Source organism: Watersipora subatra, chromosome 10, assembly GCF_963576615.1.
Source record: "Watersipora subatra chromosome 10, tzWatSuba1.1, whole genome shotgun sequence".
NCBI classification, from domain to species: domain Eukaryota; kingdom Metazoa; phylum Bryozoa; class Gymnolaemata; order Cheilostomatida; family Watersiporidae; genus Watersipora; species Watersipora subatra.
The window spans coordinates 14,197,546-14,210,909 of NC_088717.1; positions in this window are offsets into that span (position 1 = coordinate 14,197,546).

A 13,364-nucleotide genomic window follows, 5' to 3' on the forward strand; every position below is an offset into this window, starting at 1 on the left:
TACATAAATACAGATTGACAAGATGCTCGATAGGGTTAAAATTGATGGAAAATAGTTCATACAATATTTTTCATTAACCTAATATTACTGTAGTAGATACAAAGTGGTGTGATTATTGTAGTTGTTGTTAAAATTGTGTTACTCATCGACGAAAACATTTTTATAGTGATTATAAACTTAATCAGACTAAAAATTGTAAAAATTGCCAAAAAAATATTCATTGCTGTCTCGGTACTAGGAATGCCAATTGCCTTTTGAAGATAAAATTTTCAAAAAATTGATTAAAAGAAACATTATATATGAAAATGCCGGCATTGAAGAATAACTCTAATTTTAATAAACGCTAGAGAATTGGATGCAAAGACACCTGCACCTGCGTGTCTTGTCCAAATACCGACAACAATCAACATAAGTAGAGACAGAAAAGCATGCCATTGGAAACGGCTAAGATGTTGAAGTGAGTGCTCAATCTCCCAGGTCTCTGGTAAAGGTCTGTGGTAAGAGACTTGAACTTGAGTAGACTTGACTACTTGATTGGTTTAATCAGAGTGAAGGAACTATTTTGTAGATATAGCCAAAATAAAGTGTTGAATTAAGTTAACTGTATTTATCTTTTAACAACTTGATCTTCTTTTCTAAAGTTACTACAGACTTATTTCATTCTCTATCTTCAATACTAGTAGAATGCCAGGCGTTGCTCAGGTAATAAAAGTCTTTACACAAAAAATTTATTTCCATTTAACATATAACAAAATTTACCATTCCAACTTTTAAACTTCATATTATGAGAAAAGCGTTTTGTGCAGTTTAGATAAATAAAGAAAAAAATTAAACAACTGGAAAGGTTGCCAAACTTTGTCAAACAACTGCAATTTTCAAACTTAACATCATCAAAAAAAATGTTTTGTGCAGGTCAAATAAATTAAAATAAATAAAACGACTATAAAGGGCTAAAATGTTGATCTGAAATAATTAGCAATAGCTAAATAAAGTCTGTTTGCTATGATTACAATAAGAGATGATTGGTAATGATACAATTAATACGAACTGAAAAAAAATAAAAATCCTGAATACGTTGAATTAATATAAACAATTCCTGTATAGAAGTGTCTATAGAAAAAAAGGTTACTATTCCATCAGAAACTATCCATCAAAACTTTGAATACAACGATACTGGTGTGAACTAATGCTACTCTAGTTCAGTGGGTCCTTAACAAGTAGCTACATGTACTTAGCAAGAGACAAAGCAAACACGTCTTCACTCACCAAGCTTCTAGTCGTAAAAGAGCGATGAGAGATTTCCTCCCAGCCCTCTCGCGTCTTTCTTACTTCCGGTCAAGCTGGAGTTATAACAAGCCGAGTCGATGATATCACATCTCCCTTTGTTTGGTGGAAGCCAATTTTTAGCAGGGGGTGTTCAGTGGATTCTGAGAGATCCCGTGAGGCCAAACCCTCTGCAGCCTGAATAGCCTGTAGGCGACTACTTGCTGGTCTTCTGCACTCTCAAGTGCACATAGGTGAACATGGGTTTTCCCCAGAGTCTGGTGTCTCTATGAGTAGAACCTGGTAATTCTACTTTGCCTCTAGGGCGCTTTGATACTCCAGGTATCCTCAGAAACACAAGGTTTTGCAAAAGGAGTCTGGGAACTCCTTTAAAAAGGGTTGAGAGTCAAGGATCTCTTCAAATGTCGTTGAGAGTCTGGAATCTCTCTGACGTGACTTCACACAGTATGAAAATCACACCGCATTTTTGCCTGGACTGAGATCAGGTCTTCGTTTGCAGTGTTCATGTCCTCTCTCTCTCCAGCACAGTCTCCTTCTAGAGAAAGTTCTCTAGCTGCGTTTGTTAGCTCAGCGGGGTCTCTTGCGGGCAGGTTTCCGGCCGAAGTCCCCTGTTCAGCACGGTCTCCTGCAAGCGGTTATCCGGCCACAGACGCCTGTTCAGCGCAGTCTACTGTCGCGGGGTCTCCGGCTGTGGCGAAGGACGTGGCGCCGTCCCCTTACAACGAAAGATTTTCTATTTTGAGGTGGTCTCTCCCTTTGTTGGAGTCTCCACTTGATGCCTTGCTGCTGTCCTTGGCGGGGGACGACGGTGGCATGGCGGTAGCAGCAAGTTATTTCTGAGACGCGGGGGTCTGGGGTGCCACCCGGGAACCATTGGAACCAGCCGAGGCTAAGACCTCCCAAAGAGGGCGAACTCTCTCATACTCGCGCCTCTTTGCACGGAGCTCATTTTCCCGTCTCTCCAGCTCTTTCATTTCTGTGTCGTACCGCCTTTTCAGTGCAGCACGCTTTTCTCTGAGGGTCCGCAAGTCTCCCTCAAAATCAGCCTGGGGACCGAAATCCCCCCTGATCTTTGCTTGGATGTCTTCCAAGGTGAAGACATCGGTGGCACTCGCAGTCTGTTTGGCTACGGGTTGGTTGTACACGATACGGGATGTCGTATGCCGTCTTCTCCCACCTTCCTCCCGTCTTCCTACACTTTGTTGGCCTGAGGCCTGTTCCTTGTTTGAAGGATTACCTGCAGGTACTGAAGGTCTGAAGGGCTTTCCTCCTCTCCTTCTTGACATGGTCTGACAGACCTCTACTGTGTGGCCCTTTTCCCCACACATATTGCAGACCATGCGGGGGCACCGTTTTTTCTCATGTCCTTCCTGCCTGCACTTCTTGCACCGGACACGGGTGCACCGGTCGGTTACGTGGGAGGTCTCCCCACATTTCCAGCATCTTGGGCAGTCCTTTCCCAAGTGGTCTTCTGAGTCCTTGCAGTGTGTATTAGGACACTTCATAGTAGTGGATTAATGTAGTAGGAATTAGTAATCTACAAGAAGGAAAACATTATTTATAATAGAGGAATTCATCGTGCCTTTTCGTTTTGACAGTCCGACCACTTCTGGTCACTCTGTCATCAGTCTGAGCAACGGGGGTTGCAACCCAGCTGCTACTAGTGGTTTGTTCCGCTTCTGTAGGTTTGTTAGGCAAAGCCTCACCCTCAGTTAGGTGATCAGAAAATAAGGCATCTAAAGCTAAATCACTTTCTACGCTATCAGTGATGCTCTGGTTAGCAGGTAGTGTGTTATTGTAACCACCATCGCTGCAGGTACCATCACCCCAAGCATTAGTGCCACTGTTGAAAGTGTTATCACTACTGGCGTGAGCTTTGTCGTTATCTACTGCGCCCTCCACATTACCACATTACCCCTATCCCCATCTCAAAAGCCTTCATTTCCATACAGAGTGTAAACTTTTCGCTAAACTTTTTCCAACTACCAAATACATCAGTAGCCAAAATATCTAGCACAGGGAAGCTAGCAAAAATGTTTGCACTTGCGCTTCTTCCAGCCATTATTCTATATTAATTCAAAAAATTTAAATAGATTCTACTGAACAGTATTAATGACAGAACGGTCAACTGAAATCCGTTTGTGTATCTATGGTGTCACTACACCGCAATGCACCTCGCTGAGCGTCTATAACCACTCCAAAATTGTCCAACACAATTCACTATACTCACCTCCTTTAACACTACACTATCGTACAAACTTAGCTCAACACAAACATATTACACTTCTCCTGTAAGTAAAAACTCGTGGTACCATGTGAACTAATGCTACTTTAGTTCAGTGGGTTCTTAACACGTAGCTACTTACCAGGAGATAAAACAAACACGTCTTCACTCACTGAGCTTCTAGTCGTAAGAGAGCGATGAGAGATTTCTTCCCAGTGGTCTCGCGTCTTTCTTACTTCCGGACAAGCCGGAGTTATAGCGAGCCGAGTCGATGATATCACAACTGGTACCTCTTGATACTAATATAAATGTAAAAATGAGACCTTGTACTGTCTTTGTCTGACCGAATGATGAAAGAATGTAAAGGCTATTCCTAATCGAGGTAAAGGATTTCCAAACTTTTCTAACGACTGCAACTTTTAAATTTCATATCATGAAGGAAGTGTTTTACTGATATAAATTAGGAGGAAAAACAAAGCTGTAAAGGTGTTGAAATAAAAATAAGAGATCATTAGCAAGTAACGGCTAAATATAGTTTATGCTGCTATGATTACAACGATAAGTTATTTGGTATACCATTAAATGATTTTAGTTTGTTTCAGTGTTGGCATCAGCAAGCGAAAATATTGTATAGACGTATAGAGTGATATAGAAACCCATAATATTTATCTAATGCAATCACTGCCTGGTAAAAATCAACAAAATCATCATCGTTAAACACTAGTAACAAAACAATATGTTAACCGTCGTAACTATAGTTACCTACAATAACATGTGCATTTTGTGGTTATGATCGGCAAGAAAATATAACATTACAATGTACTACGTGCAGAGTTCTTACCTTCAACACAGATGAGTAACGTAAATGCTGAATCTAACTTATATGAGTTAGACAGCTTACTAAAAACATACTTGAAGGAAGTTTTGGTATGCATTTTAATAAACCTTAAGCTTAATTTTCATCACTTATCCATTTGCGAACTCGTTTTTACCATAATGGGTGACGCTGAACATCATACGATACAATCACAAAATTTTAGTTTTGAGATAATTGTTTGTTGATATCGTTTGGCAAAAAAACAAATTAGCCCTAATATGGAGAGAACAGAAAAGCATCATGTTTCATAAAGGTAATGAAATTTATAGAGTTTCAATTAATACGTCATTTAGCGTTTGAAATCAGAAAAAGGGTGTATACAATATATATACTAAGTGCTATGAATAGTAAAAGCTCTGTAGACTCATGGTTGGACAATTGACTAACAAACCTGGGTCTGCAACTTTTGTGAGTTCAAATCTAGCACGATGCAAGATTTTAATTTCAAGGTTTTAATAGCTATAACTGAACAGGTAGACCTCCAAACAGATGACGGGAAACTTTGTGATTTATACATACAGATTATAATACATATGTTATTAATTACAACTCATAATATATGTATACATTGTTAATTACTATGATTAAGTTATATATAAGTTTTGTATATATATACATGACCAAAACTTCAATATAACTTATATGTAACTTATATATATTGCTAATACAAAAAGCTGGCTGAGTGGTTTCTTAAAACACAAGAACATATCATTTCACAGATTGCAATTTGTAAATCAGTTCATTTATAATTTATGTATAGAGTTTAAGGCATGGCAGTTTAATTCAAAGAAAATTGAACATAATGTATTTCCATTCTAAGCAACATATGTTCCGTTGTGCCATTCTTATCATCAAACAAAATGTTTCTGGTAATAAAAATGTATACGTGTTTTACAGGGCAAAAAGGTAAATCGGAAAACTGGTAAGTACCTAACCAACACTCGTTTATAGCCAGTAACACCCTTGTAGTAATACATAGTAGTAATCAAATATATTACTTCAACTAACGTTTTAGTAATAGCTTTTTGTATGCAAAATAAACATGAACTCAACACTTCTGAAAATGAGTAAAATCTCTAATGAGAATTGACAGAACCAACTAAATCCATTTCAGTTGCAACTAAAACTGAGTTAGATCCTTATCTTGGTCATGTTTACTATAAGAAGGCTTGTGACTGGTTTAATAGGTAATAGAATAATTACTTATTTAATATGAGTAACTTGTCTGAAAAGCTAGATTTTTACTAAAATCTTTACTAGTAAAACACTCATGTTTTGGGTCAGCTTAACCATCATTCCATGTAACGGTCAACAGTGCTAGTTATTTACCCCAAGCAAACGCATTGAACCTGAGTATCTTAGCCAATGTAATGACTATCTGTCCTTTGAAGTTGAGTTCTGGTGTATTCTGTATAGTTTGATAGTTAAGCTCGCCACCTCTAGCTCTAGAGGTCCTGAGATCAAATCCACTGCAGTGTAGATATTTTGTTGCTAGATTTTAATTGCTGTAACTGGACACCAGGTTTAACAAAAAACAAACACTGAGGTTTATATATATATATACGTTTGTATCGTATATACATATTTATATGTTTCTTAATATTTTGTGTTTTTAATATATGTTTATGTGTAACTTGGTATACATGTACATATACATATGAATGTACACATACATCTATATATATATATATATATATATATATATATATATATATATATATATATATATATATATATATATATATATATACTGATGAAGAAGAAGGTTGCAGTTCACTAGAAGAGAGTGCTCAATATTAAAATAGAGCATTTATATAAACTATATTAAGAACTGAAAACTTTTAAAACATTTTACAACTTAAAGTTTCATGGTTGCTACCATTCATCAGGTAAAATTAAAATGATTTGAAGCTCATATGACTGTACGTAAAAACACATCGAGTAGCTTAACGATAAAGGCCAGCTACATATATGGTAATACAACAATTTAATTGGTTCATGTCACAGCATTGCAAATTAAGTGCTTATTTGAATGTCTGCACTTTGACACAAGCTCGTTTCTTGAGTTTAAGCTTGCAAGCTCAGGTTTGTATAAAATGAAGTATTTCTCCCAAATACACAAATTACAGCGTTTACTGGTCTTATTGTAACTACTCGCTTTTTTCAACACTCTCCACTTGATATCGTACTGGATGGATCGATCTTTAAGCTGCCATATATAATTACTTAGTTCTGTTGAAGTTCGTTTTGATGTATTGTGGAAGCTGCTACGATGGTTGTAATATCTTTTCTTGAATGAGCCCTCTGTCAAGCCAACATATGTCTGTTTGGTAGCATTAGGTTCTTTGGTCATAACTGTAGCCTGATAGATGACGGAACTGGACAAACATGCATTTGGCAGTGGACACGTACTTTTATCTCGACAGTTGCATGTTGCTGTTGGCTTTTCATTTGATAGCTGCGCTTTGTTGTTATTTGTAATAATCTGTCCAATATTCTTCATGCAGCTATAGCTAAGTTTTAAATTGTTTCTATTAAATATCGAATAAAGTTTATGATCTTTGGGAAATTCTTCACTCAGAGCTCTGAAGAAAAGCTTTCCTATATTGGTGGCAACATTTTTAGAGAAAGGGGGGTTATACCAAAGTATATTTCTCCTGCGTTTGCTTCTGGTGTTATGCGATGTTATATTCTCACTAAATGTCAGTTTATGATGGTATCCACTTCTATTAAGGGCTTCTTGGTGCTCTTTTGTATTTTGTCTAAATATATCATGATTTGATGATATTGCGGAGAGGCGCAGGTTGACTGATGCTGGAATGTTTTTGATGATGGAAGGTGGATGGTTAGATCTTGTGTGCACGTATCTAGGAACATTATTAGGCTTGCTGAAGGGTCTATATACTTCATTCTGTAGATCTAACGATATATCCAAAAAGTCAACGGTGCTTTTATTTGCATCTACAGATATTTTCAGCCCATATCGATGGAATAATGTGCACAGATTTTTCTTGAGCTTCTCAGTCTGTTTAGGAGTTGCTCTCACTACGCCAAGTCCATCATCTCGGTATAATCCAAAAGTCTCTTTTGTGATTTGGTTTATCTGATGTAACATAAAGCAGCCAACCAGTTCACATATCTCTGCTCCATCATAGGAGCCCATAGCCACATCGAAGCAGTCTGCATGTCCTGATTTCCCCCATGCTTCATGATCACTATATAGCAGGGTCTTTTTGGTGTGCAAGATTATTCTGCGCTCATCAGATGTTATAGTCTCGTAGTTGGTAGCAAAGTCTAAAGCTAGAGATAGAAGGTCAATAGATATGGAGGGGTAGAACTCAACAACATCAAAAGATAGAAATCTACACTCTTTCTTATTAGGAATAGCATTGAACCATGTGATTACGTCATGTGTGTTCTTCCATTGATTTATGCTGATGGCGCTATTTATTTTAAAGTTTATGCGTTCTACTATGTTCTTGCTTACGATGCCAAGTTCGTTCTTAGTAGGGTTGATTAGGCGGCAAGATGGTTTAGATGCAAAACTCGCCTTGTGGTCTTTTAAAGTGATAAAGGCATCATTGGTTGCCAATGAGTCTATCCTGTCACTGATGTTAAGAGAATCAGCTATCTCCATTGTTTCTCTCGTGATGGAGGATATAGTGTTATTATCGACCTTGCTATAAGACTTGGTGATACTGTTTTTGAGAAGATCATTGTAAGTGTTGGTATCCAGCTTGTAGTAGTTAGTTGTTTTGTCTGCAGGTACTAGAATGGTATTGACATTCTTTGCATGTTGTTTAATGTCAGACTGCATCTTCCTTAAAAAATTATCCTTTAATTTCTTGAACTTGATATGTTTGATTATGTTGAGTAGACGAGTCTCAAACTTGCTGGTTTCTGGAATCACTGGTGGTGTCTTTCTGGACTTAAAGCCGTAGGTTTCCTTGTCTTCTGATGTTATGTTCGGGTTTAAATAGAAGAAGGCTTTCCATCTCATACGTCTACAAAACTGCTCAGTTTTCTCAATGAGTTTCCTGATATACTCGTCCTCTGATGGTATCGGAATGTTCTTATCTGAGTAGTCAAAGTTTATTCGTTCCATTGCTAGTGATCGCTAAAAGTGCTCAACTAAAAAGGAGCGTGTATACTGATGAAGAAGAAGGTTGCAGTTCACTAGAAGAGAGTGCTCAATATTAAAATAGAGCATTTATATAAACTATATTAAGAACTGAAAACTTTTAAAACATTTTACAACTTAAAGTTTCATGGTTGCTACCATTCATCAGGTAAAATTAAAATGATTTGAAGCTCATATGACTGTACGTAAAAACACATCGAGTAGCTTAACGATAAAGGCCAGCTACATATATGGTAATACAACAATTTAATTGGTTCATGTCGCAGCATTGCAAATTAAGTGCTTATTTGAATGTCTGCACTTTGACACAAGCTCGTTTCTTGAGTTTAAGCTTGCAAGCTCAGGTTTGTATAAAATGAAGTATTTCTCCCAAATACACAAATTACAGCGTTTACTGGTCTTATTGTAACTACTCGTTTTTTTCAACACTCTCCACTTGATATCGTACTGGATGGATCGATCTTTAAGCTGCCATATATAATTACTTAGTTCTGTTGAAGTTCGTTTTGATGTATTGTGGAAGCTGCTACGATGGTTGTAATATAAAAGCACAAATAAAAGCACCGTTGACTTTTTGGATATATCGTTAGATCTACAGAATGAAGTATATAGACCCTTCAGCAAGCCTAATAATGTTCCTAGATACGTGCACACAAGATCTAACCATCCACCTTCCATCATCAAAAACATTCCAGCATCAGTCAACCTGCGCCTCTCCGCAATATCATCAAATCATGATATATTTAGACAAAATACAAAAGAGCACCAAGAAGCCCTTAATAGAAGTGGATACCATCATAAACTGACATTTAGTGAGAATATAACATCGCATAACACCAGAAGCAAACGCAGGAGAAATATACTTTGGTATAACCCCCCTTTCTCTAAAAATGTTGCCACCAATATAGGAAAGCTTTTCTTCAGAGCTCTGAGTGAAGAATTTCCCAAAGATCATAAACTTTATTCGATATTTAATAGAAACAATTTAAAACTTAGCTATAGCTGCATGAAGAATATTGGACAGATTATTACAAATAACAACAAAGCGCAGCTATCAAATGAAAAGCCAACAGCAACATGCAACTGTCGAGATAAAAGTACGTGTCCACTGCCAAATGCATGTTTGTCCAGTTCCGTCATCTATCAGGCTACAGTTATGACCAAAGAACCTAATGCTACCAAACAGACATATGTTGGCTTGACAGAGGGCTCATTCAAGAAAAGATATTACAACCATCGTAGCAGCTTCCACAATACATCAAAACGAACTTCAACAGAACTAAGTAATTATATATGGCAGCTTAAAGATCGATCCATCCAGTACGATATCAAGTGGAGAGTGTTGAAAAAAGCGAGTAGTTACAATAAGACCAGTAAACGCTGTAATTTGTGTATTTGGGAGAAATACTTCATTTTATACAAACCTGAGCTTGCAAGCTTAAACTCAAGAAACGAGCTTGTGTCAAAGTGCAGACATTCAAATAAGCACTTAATTTGCAATGCTGTGACATGAACCAATTAAATTGTTGTATTACCATATATGTAGCTGGCCTTTATCGTTAAGCTACTCGATGTGTTTTTACGTACAGTCATATGAGCTTCAAATCATTTTAATTTTACCTGATGAATGGTAGCAACCATGAAACTTTAAGTTGTAAAATGTTTTAAAAGTTTTCAGTTCTTAATATAGTTTATATATATATATATATATATATATATTTCTCAAAGTCCATCATGTGTTTGTCGGAAATCCAGCTATAGATCTTACAGTCTAGGAATAAATATTTCGTACTGAAGAGGGTTTGATCTCGGACCAAGCCACTCACCAGTCTTACGCCTAGCCCAATAGACTACAGAAGTTGAGTTGCTAGTCTGCCAATATAAGCCATTTTATCTGAGCATTACCTAACTGCTTTACATATGACGCTAGTCATAGCATAACGTCACGAGAAGCTGTTGGCTCACATTATTAAACTGGCTAATTGCAAAACTCTCACTACTTCTCATTGTTTATAAGACAAAAAACTTTTCTCATGATATGTAGTTTGAAAGTTAGCATGGCAAATGTTGTTATATGTTAAATACAAATCAATTTTCTGCCCAAATACTTTTCTATTAAACGGGCAACGCCGGGTGGCAGAGCTAGTTTACATATAACTAGAATTTTTTGTCATACAGCCCACGACCAAAGTGATAATGTAAAAAAGAAAGGGTACTGCTGATTAAGAAATGCAATATTAGCATCCAAATGGCACTGAGGTTCAATAGGAGAACTGCAATGGTAACTGCAATGGTAGCTGTAATGTACTGGGTGCTATTAAGTACAACAAACAGCAATAATGAAAGAAAAAGATTATAAAGTCAAACATTGATAACTCAAACTTCACGGGACCGAGTGAAAGTGTTCGAGTTATCAGAGCGTTCAAGTTATCAGAGTGCTGTCATAAGTTTATGTATTTATTAGTAGATACATGTACGTATACAAACTATAATATAAATCAAAAGATTAACGGCTTGTTTCAAATTAAATGCTTCTAATATAAAGTTTAAAATTGTTTTATCAGAAAGTGTAGAGATTTGCCTATCACTTGAGATTTGTTTGTTGTTTTATGTGATGTGACTGCAAGGAGGTTTTTAGATTAAAAATGGCAAAACTAGATTGCTGTTGAAATGCTCAGAAAAAAATATGTGCATCTTTTTCTTTTGAGCGTTTTAACCAAGATCAATTTTGCCGGTTTTTCTTGAAATTCATGCGAGGGTTGTGATATTTACTTAGATTTCTGGACTCAAATTCAAAAAATTACGCTGAATTTAGAAATCTAAACAGATTTTAATTGGTTGTCATGAAAATAGCTGTATATCTATAAGAAAATGTAGGGCTGTTACTTAATTTAGCAAATATTAAAAACGGCTTGGCAGTGCCGCGATATTGGGCACAGTCGCAGTATCATCAACAAAATCTTTAGAAAAATAATAACAGTAACATATTGCCTAACGTCGGTCACTATATACTTCGATCTTGTAAATTCGAATGATTATTTTTATAATTAAATCTTATAATAATCTTATAACATCGAATAACTATTTTTATAATTAAATATTTTAATAATCTTATAAGAATCCTTAAAAAATATCATCGTCATTTCTTTAACTTTCACTGCTTTGGACATCAGTCGGAATACCAAAGTACTGATTATAAGTGTCCAAAATGTCAGAGTTATCTTTAAAATCGGCAAAAAAGAAACGATTACTTTTCAGTACTTTCACGTTAATTACAGAAACCTTCGGCAATTTGACAATGCCACAGACTGGTGAAATGTGAACGTTTTTCTCGTGAAATTTGCACGGCTCTATGATTCTACCATCTGTCGCACGGCTTTATGGGCGTTTTGTTGGCCGGTCTTAATTTTGATTAAAAATGCTTGTCAGGTTTAAATGGCGATTTTAGGCCAAATTAACCTTTTTATCTATGTATAATTCATTCAGATGGGTAAGTTTTAGAATATTGTCTACACTTTCCAATAACTTGGTAACGTATTTAAATAGTTTTATATGTATTTTGTATCATTATTATACTTAAACGACTTCACACAAAAATGATTAAGTTTTTGAATGGAATTTCGGTACAAAGGTTCTGGGTGCGGCTGCTGATGATAAATGTTCGGGAGTTGTGTGCACATATGCATTTATCATAAAGCTCCCAAACACTCGCTTCGCTTATATGATTTTAAGACTAGTTAGGTTACTCCAGCATAGTTTTGGGCTTTTTACCAGCAAATAAATGTGTTACATAATGCAAGCTGTGCATACCTAAATCATTTAATGGCATTTTGTAGTTTGTTAAAAAGTGCTAATGTCCTTTATGTTTAACTTTTATATGTGTGTAGAAGAGGGCAAAAGATAACTTTACAAAACTAGTTATGTTACAATTCTTCCCGCCATGACTAATCGTTACATCATCAGCCCATATTTATGTTTGCATGATTCATCTGGTAAATCAGCTTACTCATTTATTGATTGGCATATTCCACTTTTACATATCTAAAGGTACTTTCTAAATCTGATTTGATTTTCATGTGATGCCAGCAGTCTGTTTTTGTGTAAATTGCTCGATACAGTTTTACAGAATGAAAATATAAACAAGATTAGGCAAGTATATTGAGGTAACGAAGATAATTGCAGTATAACTAAACAGTATTATCTTTTCCAACTCATAAAACAACAAATGAACCACTTTTTTCGGTTGCAACCAGCACTTAACTGCACAGTAAACATGCTTATATAGCTAACATGAGTATTTAAGCTTAACATATAACTAAAGAAAGTGAACATACGTTGACATGATGGTCAGAAAATATCTTGATTTTTGTGAATTTTAGGAAGAATATTGGTGTAAAAGAAAAGTCTATTTTGGGACTAATAATTGGAACGACAATGTTTCTCAGTTTTTTATCTGTCATACTCCTGCTGATACACTGGCGAAATACAAGGTTTGTACAACAAAGATTTGGTAAAATATAGTTCTAAAAACATTTGTTCTGTTGTGAGTATAATTAGTCCATAATCAGTTGCAAAATGCTTATATCTTCTTGTAATGATCCGGTGTAACTACCTTCAAGGTTTCTCCCAGTTCATGACCACCCATTACTATTGATTATGATAATTATCAAGTCCACAGATATCGTTTGGGCAATGACCTCGCTAAGCTATGGTTTATATAAAAAAACATACATTTTTTCAGTTTTCAAAGGCTATTTGGTATTGAATGATTTATAACATATGACCTTTTTTGTTTTGTCTCTTTTACATAGTTGAAGATGTTTTGAACCTCACAAGTT